This window comes from Anolis carolinensis, chromosome 4 (assembly GCF_035594765.1).
Source record: "Anolis carolinensis isolate JA03-04 chromosome 4, rAnoCar3.1.pri, whole genome shotgun sequence".
In the NCBI taxonomy this organism is placed as follows: Eukaryota; Metazoa; Chordata; class Lepidosauria; order Squamata; family Dactyloidae; genus Anolis; species Anolis carolinensis.
The window spans coordinates 93846767-93860528 of record NC_085844.1 but is presented as its reverse complement, the minus strand read 5'-3'; positions in this window follow the sequence as shown (position 1 = coordinate 93860528).

The following is a 13762-nucleotide window of genomic DNA, read 5'->3' as shown; positions in this document are numbered from 1 at the left end:
GCTCAATTCTACTGAATAATAATAATAATAATAATAATAATAATAATAATAATAACAACTTTATACTTATACCCCACCCCATCTCCCTGAAGGGACTCGGGGCGGCTTACATGGGGCCTTGCCCAACACAAACAATGTAACAACAACAACAAGGCAATAAAACAAATATCCCAACAATAAAAATATCAGCATCAATAAAACAGTCATAAAAATCAACATACAGAATAAAATGTTAAAAACAGAAGACTAATACATGGATCTGGGCCAAAGTGCAGAATATTTCAGAATGGGGAGAGGTAGTTCCACAGCTAAAATAGTAAAAAAAAGTGCAATATAATACTGGCAATAAGAACTCAGTTGTTTTCTTGAACAGGCAGCTGGAAATAGCTTTGGCATTAAATGTCTCTAGTCATCCACTAGCTTAGAATTTATCCCTCATACTTACTTGCAAAAGAGAAAAATAAAAGATGAACCAAAATATTGTTCACATATTTCCTATACAATGCCTTCTACAAGCTTGAGGATCCCTTACAGAAGTAAACCCCAATGGATTCAGTTAAACTTACTCCCAAGTGAGCCTCTCTATAGGATTTCAGCCAGAGGCTTTTTCACATTTCTCCTGGCTCCACTTCAAAAGCCTTTTTCATCCCTACTGTGCTATCAGGTAAGATAGAAGGCAGCAGAAAAGAAAAAGACCACAGTACAGGTGGAAAGCTTCAATCGGGAAACTACACCCATGAATTTGTAAGACCTGAGCAGTGTTGTTGATAATGTAGCTTGGAGGTCTCTCATGAATAGTGTTTTCATAAATCAAAGTTGACTTGAGAGCAGTCAACAACAACAACAACAATAACAACAAATGCTACCAGGATTACATGGCTACATTTTGTATATTAGAAGAATAGTAATAAATCCTACTGATGCCTTTCTGCACTGGGATCTTTCCAGCGTTTTCCCTGGTAATGTTCCTGAATCCTTTTCCATATTTAATTGCAACTCAGTATGGTATGGCGCATACAATAAAGTCACTTGCAATTTTTTAAAAAGATAACATACAGTTTCATAAATAGCCCCATTTCAATGGCTAGATTCTCCACCCCCATTTTGATAGGCAGACCCCTTAGTTACAGTTGTTATTTACTAATTTGAATTGGACCTAAACCACATTTAGGTGGGTGCACATTTATCACCCTGTCTTTTTAAATATCACTCAGCTCAATGCATTCCTGCTAACAATCCTTGTACCAGCAATCATTTAAAATGATAAACTTTTATTAATCATGCAGAAAATTCTGTTTCCTGCACAGAAAATACTAAAATTGGGATCCCATTGCACAATTTATTCACACATTTTGGTCTATTGCTGCTGCTACTAAAACTACTCCTATTTTATTCTTTTTTGCACAGAAAATGCAGACATCAATTTATCAACAAATAAGTCCTGAACTATAAAGATTCTCCTCAGTCCAAGACATCTCATCACAATTTCTGATACAGTAGAGTCTCACTTATCCAACATAAATGGGCCGGCAGAATGTTGGATAAGCGAATATGTTGGATAATAAGGAGAGATTAAGAAAAAGCCTATTGAACATCAAATTAGGTTATGATTTTACAAATTAAGCACCAAAACATCATGTTATACAACAAATTTGACAGAAAAAGTAGTTCAATATGCAGTAATGCTATGTAGTAATTACTGTATTTACGAATGTTTTGTACATTATTTTTGGATATTCTTTCAAATTCTAGTGTGTACATCAAGTAACAGCTGCAAGTCTTAACAAATAGTTTATTTTCTGTCTTATGTGTTTGTCTTAACATACAGCTTATTTTTTATTGAAAAATGAATATGTTGCCTATTGATTATATCTGCTGTTTTAAATTATTCAGGATTTTTATTTTTCTATGCCATTTTTGAAATCTTTTAATATAAGCAATTTATAAAGACTTGTAGACACTCACAAATTGTTAAAAAAATTGCAGATAAGGAACCCTGTGGCTTGGCAATAATGATAAGAATTTTTAAGCATGATAAGTAACAATAAAACACTTCTGAGCTTATGTAAATATCTTCCTGTGCATAAGTGAACAAATGTAACTTCATAATTTTCCACAGAACTCAGAATAAAAATATAAATTTTACATCACCATGCTACAAATCCTAAATAAAGGATCCACAAAGACTCTATTTAAAAATCAAATGACAATTCCCAAAATGCTAGATCAACATCTTAGGTTGAGCCTTTAAAAAAAGAAAGAAAATATTACTCAGAGAGATGGATTGGAGATAGCTCCTGAATGTCAAATGAGTGGCAGATATTTCCCTGAAAGTTTCAGAGTGCTGTTGGTGGCTTATCCTACATTATAGATAAGGTGGTGAGGACAGTCTGTTTCCTTATTTATACTAATAAAGTATTGACATAAATACAAAACGGAAGGAGAATAAAAGAACATGTGGGGAAATCAGAACTTTTGAATAGCAGAGTTCCCTTGAGGCAAACTCTATCCTTGGGACAGAGATCCCAGCAAACCTGGCAGAAATAAGACACTCAAAATATGTAATTTGAGGTGATGATGAACAAATGTGGCTTGACAATATTTAAATTAAAAAATAAATGAACAAAATGTAAAAAAAACAAGGTACAGTAGAGTCTCACTTATCCAACACTCGCTTATCCAATGTTCTGGATTATCCAACGCATTTTTGTAGTCAATGTTTTCAATACATCATGATATTTTGGTGCTAAATTCGTAAATATAGTAATTACTACATAGCATTACTGCGTATCGAACTATTTCTGTCAAATTTATTGTATAACATGATGTTTTGGTGCTTAATTTGTAAAATCATAACCTAAATAGATGTTTAATAGGCTTTTCCTTAATGCCTCCTTATTATCCAACATATTCGCTTATCCAACATTCTGCCGGCCGGTTTATGTTGGATAAGTGAGACTCTACTGTATTAATAAACACCCACAAATATGTAAATGATTTATGACTTTTCCAACTGGAAACTCCATGGTACAAGCCTACCCAGTCAACTATCAAATAACACAAGTTAACAAGTATTTTTCATCAGAAATAATTTTAGGCTTGTATTACACGAATATGATCCAAAATGTGCAGACTTTACAATAGTTCACTGTAATGCACCATTTGTCATATTTCAAAAAGTTGACATGATGGAAAAAAATAAAGACATATTTAAAATCAGCATAAAAATTGATTTTAGTTGTGCTGCTCTCATTTCTGATTATTACAAAAAGTTTGATTTTGTTGGCTTCAAGAAAGCAAAAAAAAAAAAAAAAGGAGCAGCCAGGCAAGGTCAGAATCATATACAAAAGAGCAGATGTATTATCATGAAGTTTGAGATCTGAGCACATAAAACAGCCCCCAAAGGATTCAAAACTAGTGAGGGAGTCAAGGATGAGAACAGTCCTTGAGAACATGTAGATGCAAGAAAAACCTCTTATTTCTTTCTTAGCAAAAGCCCTTCATCCTGGGGTCAATGAAAGAGGAGGAAGGAAAGGCTTCCACCACTGTTCTCTAAAATACCCTTACTCACCCTTCTCTGCTCAGCTGCAGAGAATGGCTACTAGCCTAGTATGGCTACTAGGGTTGTGCAATTAATGAAAAAATGTTTCAAAACTCATTACAAAATTATGAAGTGCTGACATTTTGTTTCTAAAGTGTTTCTAAAATATCATTATTGAAAATTTTGTTACTATAACAAGACTAACGAAATTTCTTTACTTTTTCATTATACTAATTGATCAACTGGGGAAACTTCAGGGGCTTCTTTTTCCCTCATTTTTACAGCTATTAGGGTGAAACTTGATACAATGGTAGAACACATTTACTACTGTTAGCCCTTCACGTTTCAGAAAATTTCATTTATCCACAGATTATTGGGGAATTTTAAACGTTTTTATAAATAACATTTTTTTTAAAAAAACTACAAAACCTATCTTCTTGAATTCTCTACACAATGACATAAGATAACGGGGACCATTCTTCCCCAACTTTCAGAAATATTCATACATCTACTGATTTTAGGGATTTTAAAAAAGTTTTGACAAAAACAGTTTTAAAAAGCCACAACTGCTATCTCATTGAATGTCTCTCATATTAACCAATAGAACTTCCATTTAGAGATTTCTTCCCAGCCCAGCACAGAGATTTACTTACTAAAGTATCAGTCAGTCTTCTTTGCAGATGCAATAATTTATTGGAACTCTGACTGGCTGCTGCTACAGAGGAACAAATTTCTCCCCTATCCTGATTGGGGCTTTCTGATACTGAGCAGAATTCTGAGAAATGTAGTTTAAAGCAGAGCATTTTAAATTCTCTGGCATAGGGTGCCTCACATTCCCTAACTATATTTCCCAGAAATCTGTGCTTTCTCGGGTCTCTTTCCCAGAGAACTCTGCTTTCTCCCTGCTGCTTCCTTTTCCTAATGGTGAAAGGCCACTAATTTAAAGAACAATGACAGCCTTTGTGGCTTTGCTTTGCTTGCTTGTGCTGAAAAGGAAACTGACTTTGGGAGGCTTCAGAGGTTTACAAAATTCAAATGAAAAGATATTGAGTAAGTTTTGATTCTTATGTTTTTGGCACGGACCATGCCTATGTGTTGTAAATGTAAATTATGTAAATTATGTAATTATGTAAATTATGTCATAAGTATGAATTTAACAAATTTGATCGACTTATGAGGACTAACATTAATTTTGCACAGTTCTAATAGTTACACAAGGGATATGATATATTCAGGTTGGTTGTGGCAAAAAGATAGAAATGTCCCTTTTTTCTCAACAACCTATCTTTTAATTTCTCAAATAAACTTCTAGGTTGAAAAGGAAAGACCTCAGTCTGGCTAGTGCTGTGCCCAAGCTAGAAATGGAAAGAACATACATAAGATTCAAATCCCAGGTAAAAAAACAGATTTGCTCTCCTAAAATGAAATCAAGAGACAACACAACACATGTGGGTTTACTAAGGGCAACTTTATTATATGTTACCAAGCAATATCTGTGTGATCTACCAAACAAAATAAGGGCGTGAACATTAACTTGAACTTGCCCTTAAACTTGAATTTGAACTTACACTTGACTTTGATAAGCAGTAAACTGAAGGCCTTGGCCCTGCAAGGCCCACTCATACACCAACAATGGAATGACACCACACTCCTCGAACACAACCCACTTGTTGTGCCTGATAAGTCAAGTACCAGTGACCCAGTGGAGACCTCAACATCAACCTCCACCCTCCTATGGTGCACACGGCTGTGTACCCAACCTTGTTTTAACTCGTGATGCCTAATTATACCCATCCTACACCCAATTTGCCATGAGCTGAACAGTGCAGGGTAGGCAAAAAAAAAAAACCAGCATCATGAGGGGAAAAAATTCCTACCCGGCCCCCATAGGGGCCCCTCACAAGTACACTGTTTAAGAGGCAGCTGGGTGGGTCAGTGTCCTGGAAAGAATGAGCTGGGTGGGGTGAGCCTCACCTGGCTCACCCCGCCCACAAGTAGTCTAGGCCAGGACTATTTGCCTCTCCCTTCACTCGGAAGGAGCAAAGCTCTTCCCCGCCCCCATGCTGGGGATGGGAAAGGAAATTGCTCTCCTACCAGTGAAATCAAGAGACAACACAACACATGTGGGTTTACTAAGGGCAAATTTATTATATGTTACCAATCAATATCTGTGTGATCTACCAAACAAAATAAGGGCATGAACATTAACTTGAACTTGAATTTGAACTTATACTTGACTTTGATAAGCAGTAAACTGAAGGCCTTGGCCCTGCAAGGCCCACTCATACACCAACAATGGCATGACACCACACTCCTCGAATGCAACCCACTTGTTGCACCTGATAAGACAATTTGTCAATCAAGTGTACCAGCGAGCCTTCGTTTTAAAGGCGGCTCACCTTACCGCCACAGATTAGGAACAAGTGTCTGATTAGCCCCTATCTCCCACTCTGCTTCTAAAACCTCACAAATCGCTGCTTGGAGATCAAACAGAAACTGATTGTTGCCTGCGTCTGACAGGTGAATGCCATCTGCTCAGTAAAAATCATGTCTACTCCTAGTGATCATGGGATGTTTAATTACCAATCCAATACCGTTGCTGAATGCCTTCAGCATTGAACGGTTAACCTGTCTTTGAGCCTCATCCATTTGCTTATTAGTACCACCCCCAAGCCATGTGTGGCATGGTATGATTGCAGACCAAATCATCCTTGTATGAGGCCAAGCTTCCTTCAATTTCTAGAAATCAGGCAGTGCTTACTCACTGAGTGCCTTTCCCTTCAAAAGTCCAAGGTCGTTGCCTCCCAGGTGAACAATCAAGGAGGAAATCTCTTCCCAGCCCCCAGGCTGGGGGTGGGAAATTCTTAAAAGTTTGATGCTTTTTCTGTGGGAATATATTGTTTTCTGGAGGACCCACATGTGAAATAAATCCCAAACCATAAACAGTCAATGAAAAAAATACCTCTTCCAGAACTTTCTCACAGCTGGGAGAAAATAGTTAGATAGTTTCTTCGGCTCGAAAGAATGACATTTATGTAGATTTGAATCCCTGTACTCCTGTATCCATGTCACTGAGAAAATGTGCTCAGCTCCACAACAGCCATTAGACACTTTCCTGGCTGACCTTTAACCTTCACCCACAAACTGGATGCTGGTCCAGTTGAAATATCCATGCTTCAACCTTGGGTGGGGGCTTTGCATTTTAAATTGCTAAATTTGAAAGGCCCCTCTCCTTGCACACTTTTTCTTTTAAAAATACTTTTGGAGCATACAGTGGCAATTCTTTTAACATATAGCATTTGTCAGCTCAGAATCATAGAATCGTAGAGTTGGAAGAGACCTCGCGGGCTATCCAGTACTTGGAATTAGATACCAGGTACAGTAGAGTCTCGCTTATCCAACATAAACGGGCTGGCAGAACGTTGGATAAGCGAAAATGTTGGATAATAAGGAGGGGTTAAGGAAAAGCCTACTAAATGTCAAATTACGTCATGATTTTACTAATTAAGCACCAACATAGCATGTTTTACAACAAATCAACAGAAAAAAGCAGATCAATACATGGTAATATTATATAATAATTACTGTATTTACAAATTTAGCACCAAAACATCGCCATGTATTACAAATATTGGCTACAAAAACATTGACTACTAAAAGGCATTCTGCATTGGATAATCCAGAATGTTGGATGAGCGAAGATTGGATAAGCGAGACTCTACTGTATAATATGTGTGTGTGGACATATCACACTAGAGCTGAAAGAGTATGCATCCCATCTGAAATTCTGTGACTGCCTGCTGGGGCTTGTATTTTAGGAGAGGGGTCTTTAAAATGCTCAGACAGAAAGGTCCTGGGTCTCAGTAAACTACAAGCCAAAGAATTCTGCAGCAAGAAGCCACAAGATTGCATTTGGGATATATTTGCCAACTCTTTAAGCTTTGCTGTGATACCAGCTATCAAAGCTGCAAAAGGAAAAGATCACCATGATCACATATGTCAGAGTTGTGGCATGCCATTACCCCACATAGAAATATCAGCTCATCCGCATCCATGTGCTCCCACCTGGTTTTGGGATAGTGTGAGAGCTGTAGTACTGAGAAAAAGGTAAACTCCTAGCTCAACTTTAGATGTAGGCCAATGTCTCCTATTCCACCTATGCTCTCCACTATATAAAGCCTACTTCTCTGCATCTAGTTCAAAGACAGCCAGGATTCTTTATTTTCCTACTGTGGAGTGGGAGAATGTGGATAGAATCAAGGTCTGTTCCTTACCTCTTTCACAGGCTTAGGTTTTTTCTTCCTTTAGTAGCTCTAACTTTTTGACAACAGTGGATTTCCTCAGTCTATTTTCCAGATCCTGGTATTTTAACTCTGACAAAAGGAAAGGAGCATATTATTTATTCAGGCAAGGATAGTTGAAGGGATCTGACACCTCACCAGAAAAGAATTAAACCACAGTGATTTCCCAGAGCAGTTACACCTGTAGCAGAAATCAGCAACACACATACCTTGACTAGGTGATAATATCAACTGTATATAAATTGCCCATATTATTGCCTGTTTAAGGTTGGTAATTGCTTGCGCTTCTGCATTAGTCAAGCATGGTGGGGAGTAAATGTACCCTGGTTTGTTTAAATAACAAAATAGAAATTTATCCTGTTCATTGCTTCCTATTTTATTTTGTACTCATTGGGATAAAAAGAGAAATGGAAAGAGGTGTATGTCAATATTTGTGAAACCAAAAGAAGAGGCAGGAACAGCAGAGCTGATAATGGAAAAAATAAGGTGGCCCAGTTTTGAAAAATTAACCAGAAATACCCTGTTTGTGCAAATCGCAAAGTGTTGGAGTGAGCAAGAGTGTACAGTACAAATTCATACCAGTCAATGCAACACATTCACTGGGACTAATTTGTTTAATTATAAAATCATCAGGATGAATATAGGAATAGGGTTGTCAGTCTTCTAATGAACAGGTCAATAGTGGCCTGTCTTGAAGCAGAAGAATAGAACATATAATAAATGGTTTTAAGAAAGGGATCATCAGGATGTCTCTTTCATTATCTCTCCATTATGGCATTTCCATATACAGTAGAGTCTCACTTATCCAAGCTAAATGGGCCGGTAGAAGCTTGGATAAGCAAATATCTTGGATAACAAGGAGGGATTAAGGAAAAGCCTATTAAACATCAAAATAGGTTATGATTTTACAAATTAAGCACCAAAACATCATGTTATACAACAAATTTGACAGAAAAAGTAGTTCAATACGCAGTAATGTTATGCTGTAATTACTGTATTTACAAATTTAGCACCAAAATATCACGATATATTGAAAACATTGACTACAAAAATGGCTTGGATTATCCAGAGGCTTGGATAAGCGAGGCTTGGATTAGTGAGACTCTACTGTATGTATGTATGTGTAAGTATGTGTGTATATATATTGTGTGTGTGTGTTGCCTTTATCACAGTGTTCTCAACCTGTGGGTCCCCAGGTGTTTTGGCCCACAACTTCCAGAAATGCCAGCCAGTTTTCCAGCTGTTAGGATTTCTGGGTGTTGAAGGACAAAACATCTGGGGACCCACAGGTTGAGAACCACTACTTTATCATTTTATTATTTTAGTGCCAGACGCATTTTGTTCTCTAGCACTCCTTTTCTTCCACAAAAAAGAAGGGGGATACCGAAGGCATTGGAGTTTTTAAACGTCATAGAGGGGGAAGAAAATTGGATATAAACTTGACTTTTCCCGTCCAGATTTCCCAGCTGCTGACTTCTCACCCTATTGGAGGCAATGAGATGGGCATAGCTTGTACTTGGCAAACCGTCAGGTACCATTCTAGCCATTCACTATTGCTTGAAAGGCATGGACATATATATGCCATGTATACTTCTATACATGGCGCTCCATGCAGTCATGCTGGCCACATGACCTTGGAGGTGTTTATGGACAACTCGGACTCTTCGGCTTAGAAATGGAGATGAGCACCAACCCCCAGAGTCAGACATGACTGGACTTAACGTCAGGGGAAACCTTTACCTTTACTATACTTCTATATCGCTGGTGGCCTTCCTCCACTTGTTTCTTGGTAAGATGTCTTAACAGAAGGGTTTCTTTTGTTTTCCTCTGAGGCTAAGTGAGAATCTGAAACCTGGTCTCCAGTAGGTGTGTTCAATCTGGGTAAACCGCAATCTGTTTCAGTATCCCAGCTTTCGGTGGGGTCCCCGATTCATTTTTGGGAGCCTCCTGAATTCAGGAGGGTAGATATCTGTTTTCACTCTGGACTGCCAAAAGATCCATTTTCTATCAGCCCATCATTTTTGGCATTTAAGCTGTCTCCACTCTAGAGGAGAGGCATTTGGCTGCAGACAAGCATGCACGCTTTAAGGAGGCTTCTTGTTCTTAAAGCTTTTTTCTACTCTAGAGGAGAGATGCTTGGCTGCAGGCAGGCCCATGTGCTTTAAGAAGGCTTCTTACCTGTTTCTACTCTAGAGGAGATGTGCTCAACTGCAGGCAGGTGCATGCGCTTTAAGGGGGCTTCTTGTTATTAAAGCTGTTTCTAAGGGCTTTAGGCAGGCACATGCATGCTTTCTCTCCTGCACCTGCAACATACTTTTTCCAAAACATTTTAAGGAGGCTTCCCATTTCCAGGTAAGCAAGAGTGATGACTTCCTGGAGCTATCCTCCCTAGGCTTCCTTTAAAAAAACCCTCTTTTTTCCTGGCACACTTCAATCTCCTTTCTGCTTTGGGTTTAATACTTCCTTACAGCTGTTTCCACTTTCTACTCTAGATGAGAAGTAACTGGTAATAGTTTTCAGGGAATTAGGGTTTTCTTTTCGTTTGCTGTGGGATTAATAAAAAAAATTAAACTGTGATGCTGGATAGAGGAGGAAGAGCCAAGATTGGGTGCCAGGTGGTCCTGTTATGGAGGGGAATCTATAACGGCTGGGTCCTTGCCGTTTCGTGCACCCAAAGGAACCGAAGGAGCCAGATTGGCTGAAGGAAATGGCTAAAAACGGATCTGTGCACAACTCTAGTCTCCAGCATCACAGTCCTAACACTCAAACCACTGCAGCAAGCTGTCTATTTGAATAAAGTCACACACACACACACACACACACAATGTGGGGATAAACTAAAACCCTTTAGTCCCAACCCAAAAAGGAGAAAGCCAATCAAGTACAAAAAACATTGAAAGATAGAAGAAGTGAGATGGAATAGTGATTTACATCTTCTCTCACTCCATCCCCTCTCCCATCTCATGCCTCAATGCAAAACACTGATAATGTTAATTATCTCTCACTCTACTTCTGGAAGAATAGACATGCCTTCCCCCAAGATTTGCTATTCTAGATGAGGTGAGGCAAGGGACCATATTATCATGACACAGAAACAGCCTATGTAAACTGGAACTCAAAGATGCACCTTTCAAAATAAGGTAATAACTCACTGTTACTTCTGAGGCTGGCATGGCTTTTAGTATGTGGGATATACTAATACAGTTCACTTCAGGCACTCATTGAGTTAATCTCTCTTTTCTGTGATTATTAATTCAGATCCCAAAGTCAGAGAGAAATTAAAAATATAAATTTGGTTTTGTATTGTGATAGGCAAATTGTTATTTTTTCATGCATGCCTACATAGTGATTTATATTCAATTCCTGATCATTGAAAGTATTTAACTTTGCACAGGCTGGAAAAGCCCAGTGGTTTTAATATTTTATAGTATCACAGACCACTAAATCTGATAAAAGTTATAGTGAAGCTATATTTGGTGGCAGATGCTATTGTAACTCACCGTCCTGATCATTTGCCATTAGAAGCTGTTTGCCTGTCCCTCCCCCTCCCTAAATACTCATTTTAGATCAGGAAATTGCTATTAAGACATGTCCTGTTAAGATTGTTGGTAAATATTTATTAATTGAGATATATATCAGCCCATATACGCAAAAGGCTTGGGGAAAATTGAGATAGTTCTTGGGTCTTTCTCAGCTTTTAGCCATGTGACTAGTTTTCTCTTTTTAGAAGTCCTCTGGAGTTTGATTTTAAAGCATCGGTAAAGCATATTGCACTGTCAGGCATTGAGACTGAATAGAATTGGGTAAACACTGAAGACATGACAAAATGAAAAGATTTATATATTGCAAAGCAGCCAGAGGAGCTAAATGTATAGTTGTCATTAGCAGAGATTGGTAATTTCCATGTTCATGGGATGGTGAATGCCTCAAATTTAAAATGAGCTATCCAAGATACTGAAATTATCTGAAATTTGGGCACAGCCCCTTAAATATATCCTTTAATGTTTGCACCCAAATTAGCAATGGTTCACAACTTGACTGACATGGGAACAATCGGATCTCAGTGACTATCTGCCATTTCTGTTGTGGTTCAGTCTGATGATGATGAAAGGAGATTTTGGGAAGAGCAGTTTTTTTCCAGGAAATGTGGAGCCGCAGTTTGTCCCAGGGAATGTTGTTGATTCAGGTGGATTCGGGAGCTGAGGATAGCTTGGGAAGACAGACTGAAGGGAATGTGGAAAGTTCTCAGTTGAGCAAAGATAAGGATGACCTTCTACAGGAGTCTGAAAATTGTCAACAGAGCTTGGATGGGAGTGAGGGGGATGAATGCTTGTTAGATAGAGATTCCAGATTAAAGTTGAGGTCAGTCCTCCATCGTAGTGTTAGAATTGCAGGCAGACATGGAGAAACAAGAGTGCACAAGAATGTGTTTATGTTTTGTAAAGAGGGTTAAAAGAGATGTAATTTGGGAAAGATTCCAGTCCAACCTCGCTTTTGGAGAATCAACTTTTGCCTCGTCTCATGCCTAGAATCTGTGTTTGGATAACTTTTGAAGCTCATATATTCATGTTACCCTGGATTTACTGTGCTATTTTGGGTTTTTTGGACTAATATCTATGAAATCATTTAACTATGTTTAAGGATTGCACTTGCAATTGATTTTTACTTATTTTTCTGCTTTTTAATAAGTTTTGCTGTTTCTCTTCAATAAACTGAAAAGACTTAAGCCTGCTGTGGTGGAGTTTGTGTGTTGGAGCAAAGTGAACCAGTGGTGACGTACAACAATTTCCAACATGAGCCAAGTATTTTTTAGGGTTGTGCATTCGGGGTAAACCTTAACCGTTTTGTGTAGCGGCTTTTGGTGGAGGCCCCAATCCATTTTTGGGAACCTCCTGAAATCGGGAGGGCAGATATCTGTTTTCACTCTGGTGTGCCAAAAGATCTGTTTCTTATTGGCCTGTAACAAGATCAAATGAAATATGAATATAATATATGTGGATATGAATGGAAGATGAATGAATGTGAGCTAATAATTTTGGAGACACAATTCTAATGTTAAGGCCTGCAAACCATTAACTACCTGCTTGATGAATTGTAATTAAAACCTGCTAATAAGACCTGAAATAGTTGACCTGCTTGAAACTGTGATAAGAACTGTGACAGTCATAAGAGAAATGTTTACATCAAGTTAAGGAAATTTTTACAACTGTTAAGAAGGAAGTCAACACAGAGCTGCTTGTGTTCGCCAACACCAATCAAAAAGAATCAAGATCTGGTCCAGGAAACAGGATATTCCAGGATGGAAGACATCTATCATTCATTTACAACTTTGGGGACAACATCAGCAAAATATTGCTATATAAGTTACCTTATGACAATCCAGAAAGTGTGACAGACAGTGATACTGTTCACCCGCTATGCTGCTCCATTGGGAAGGAGAAAAATAGTGTATGTGGCAAATTTGCAGGGAAAGCAGGATTCTGGTCACTTTGGGGCCTCCTTTTCTCATGGGAAGAGAAAGGAGTGCGTCTGGAGATGTTCTTTTTTGTAGTTTTGGAACTACAGTAGAGTCTCACTTATCCAACACTCGCTTATCCAACGTTCTGGATTATCCAACACTTTTATTGTAGTCAATATTTTCAATACATCATGATATTTTGGTGCCAACTTCGTAAATACAGCAACTTCTACATAGCATTACTGCATATTGAACTACTTTTTCTGTCAAATTTGTTGTATAACATGATGTTTTGGTGCTTAATTTGTAAAATCATAACCTAATTTGATGTTTAATAGGCTTTTCCTTAATCCCTCCTTATTATCCAACATATTCGCTTATCCAACGTTCTGCCGGCCCGTTTATGTTGGATAAGTGAGACTCCACTGTATGTCTTGGCAGGCTGCAGTGGAAGCTGGGTCT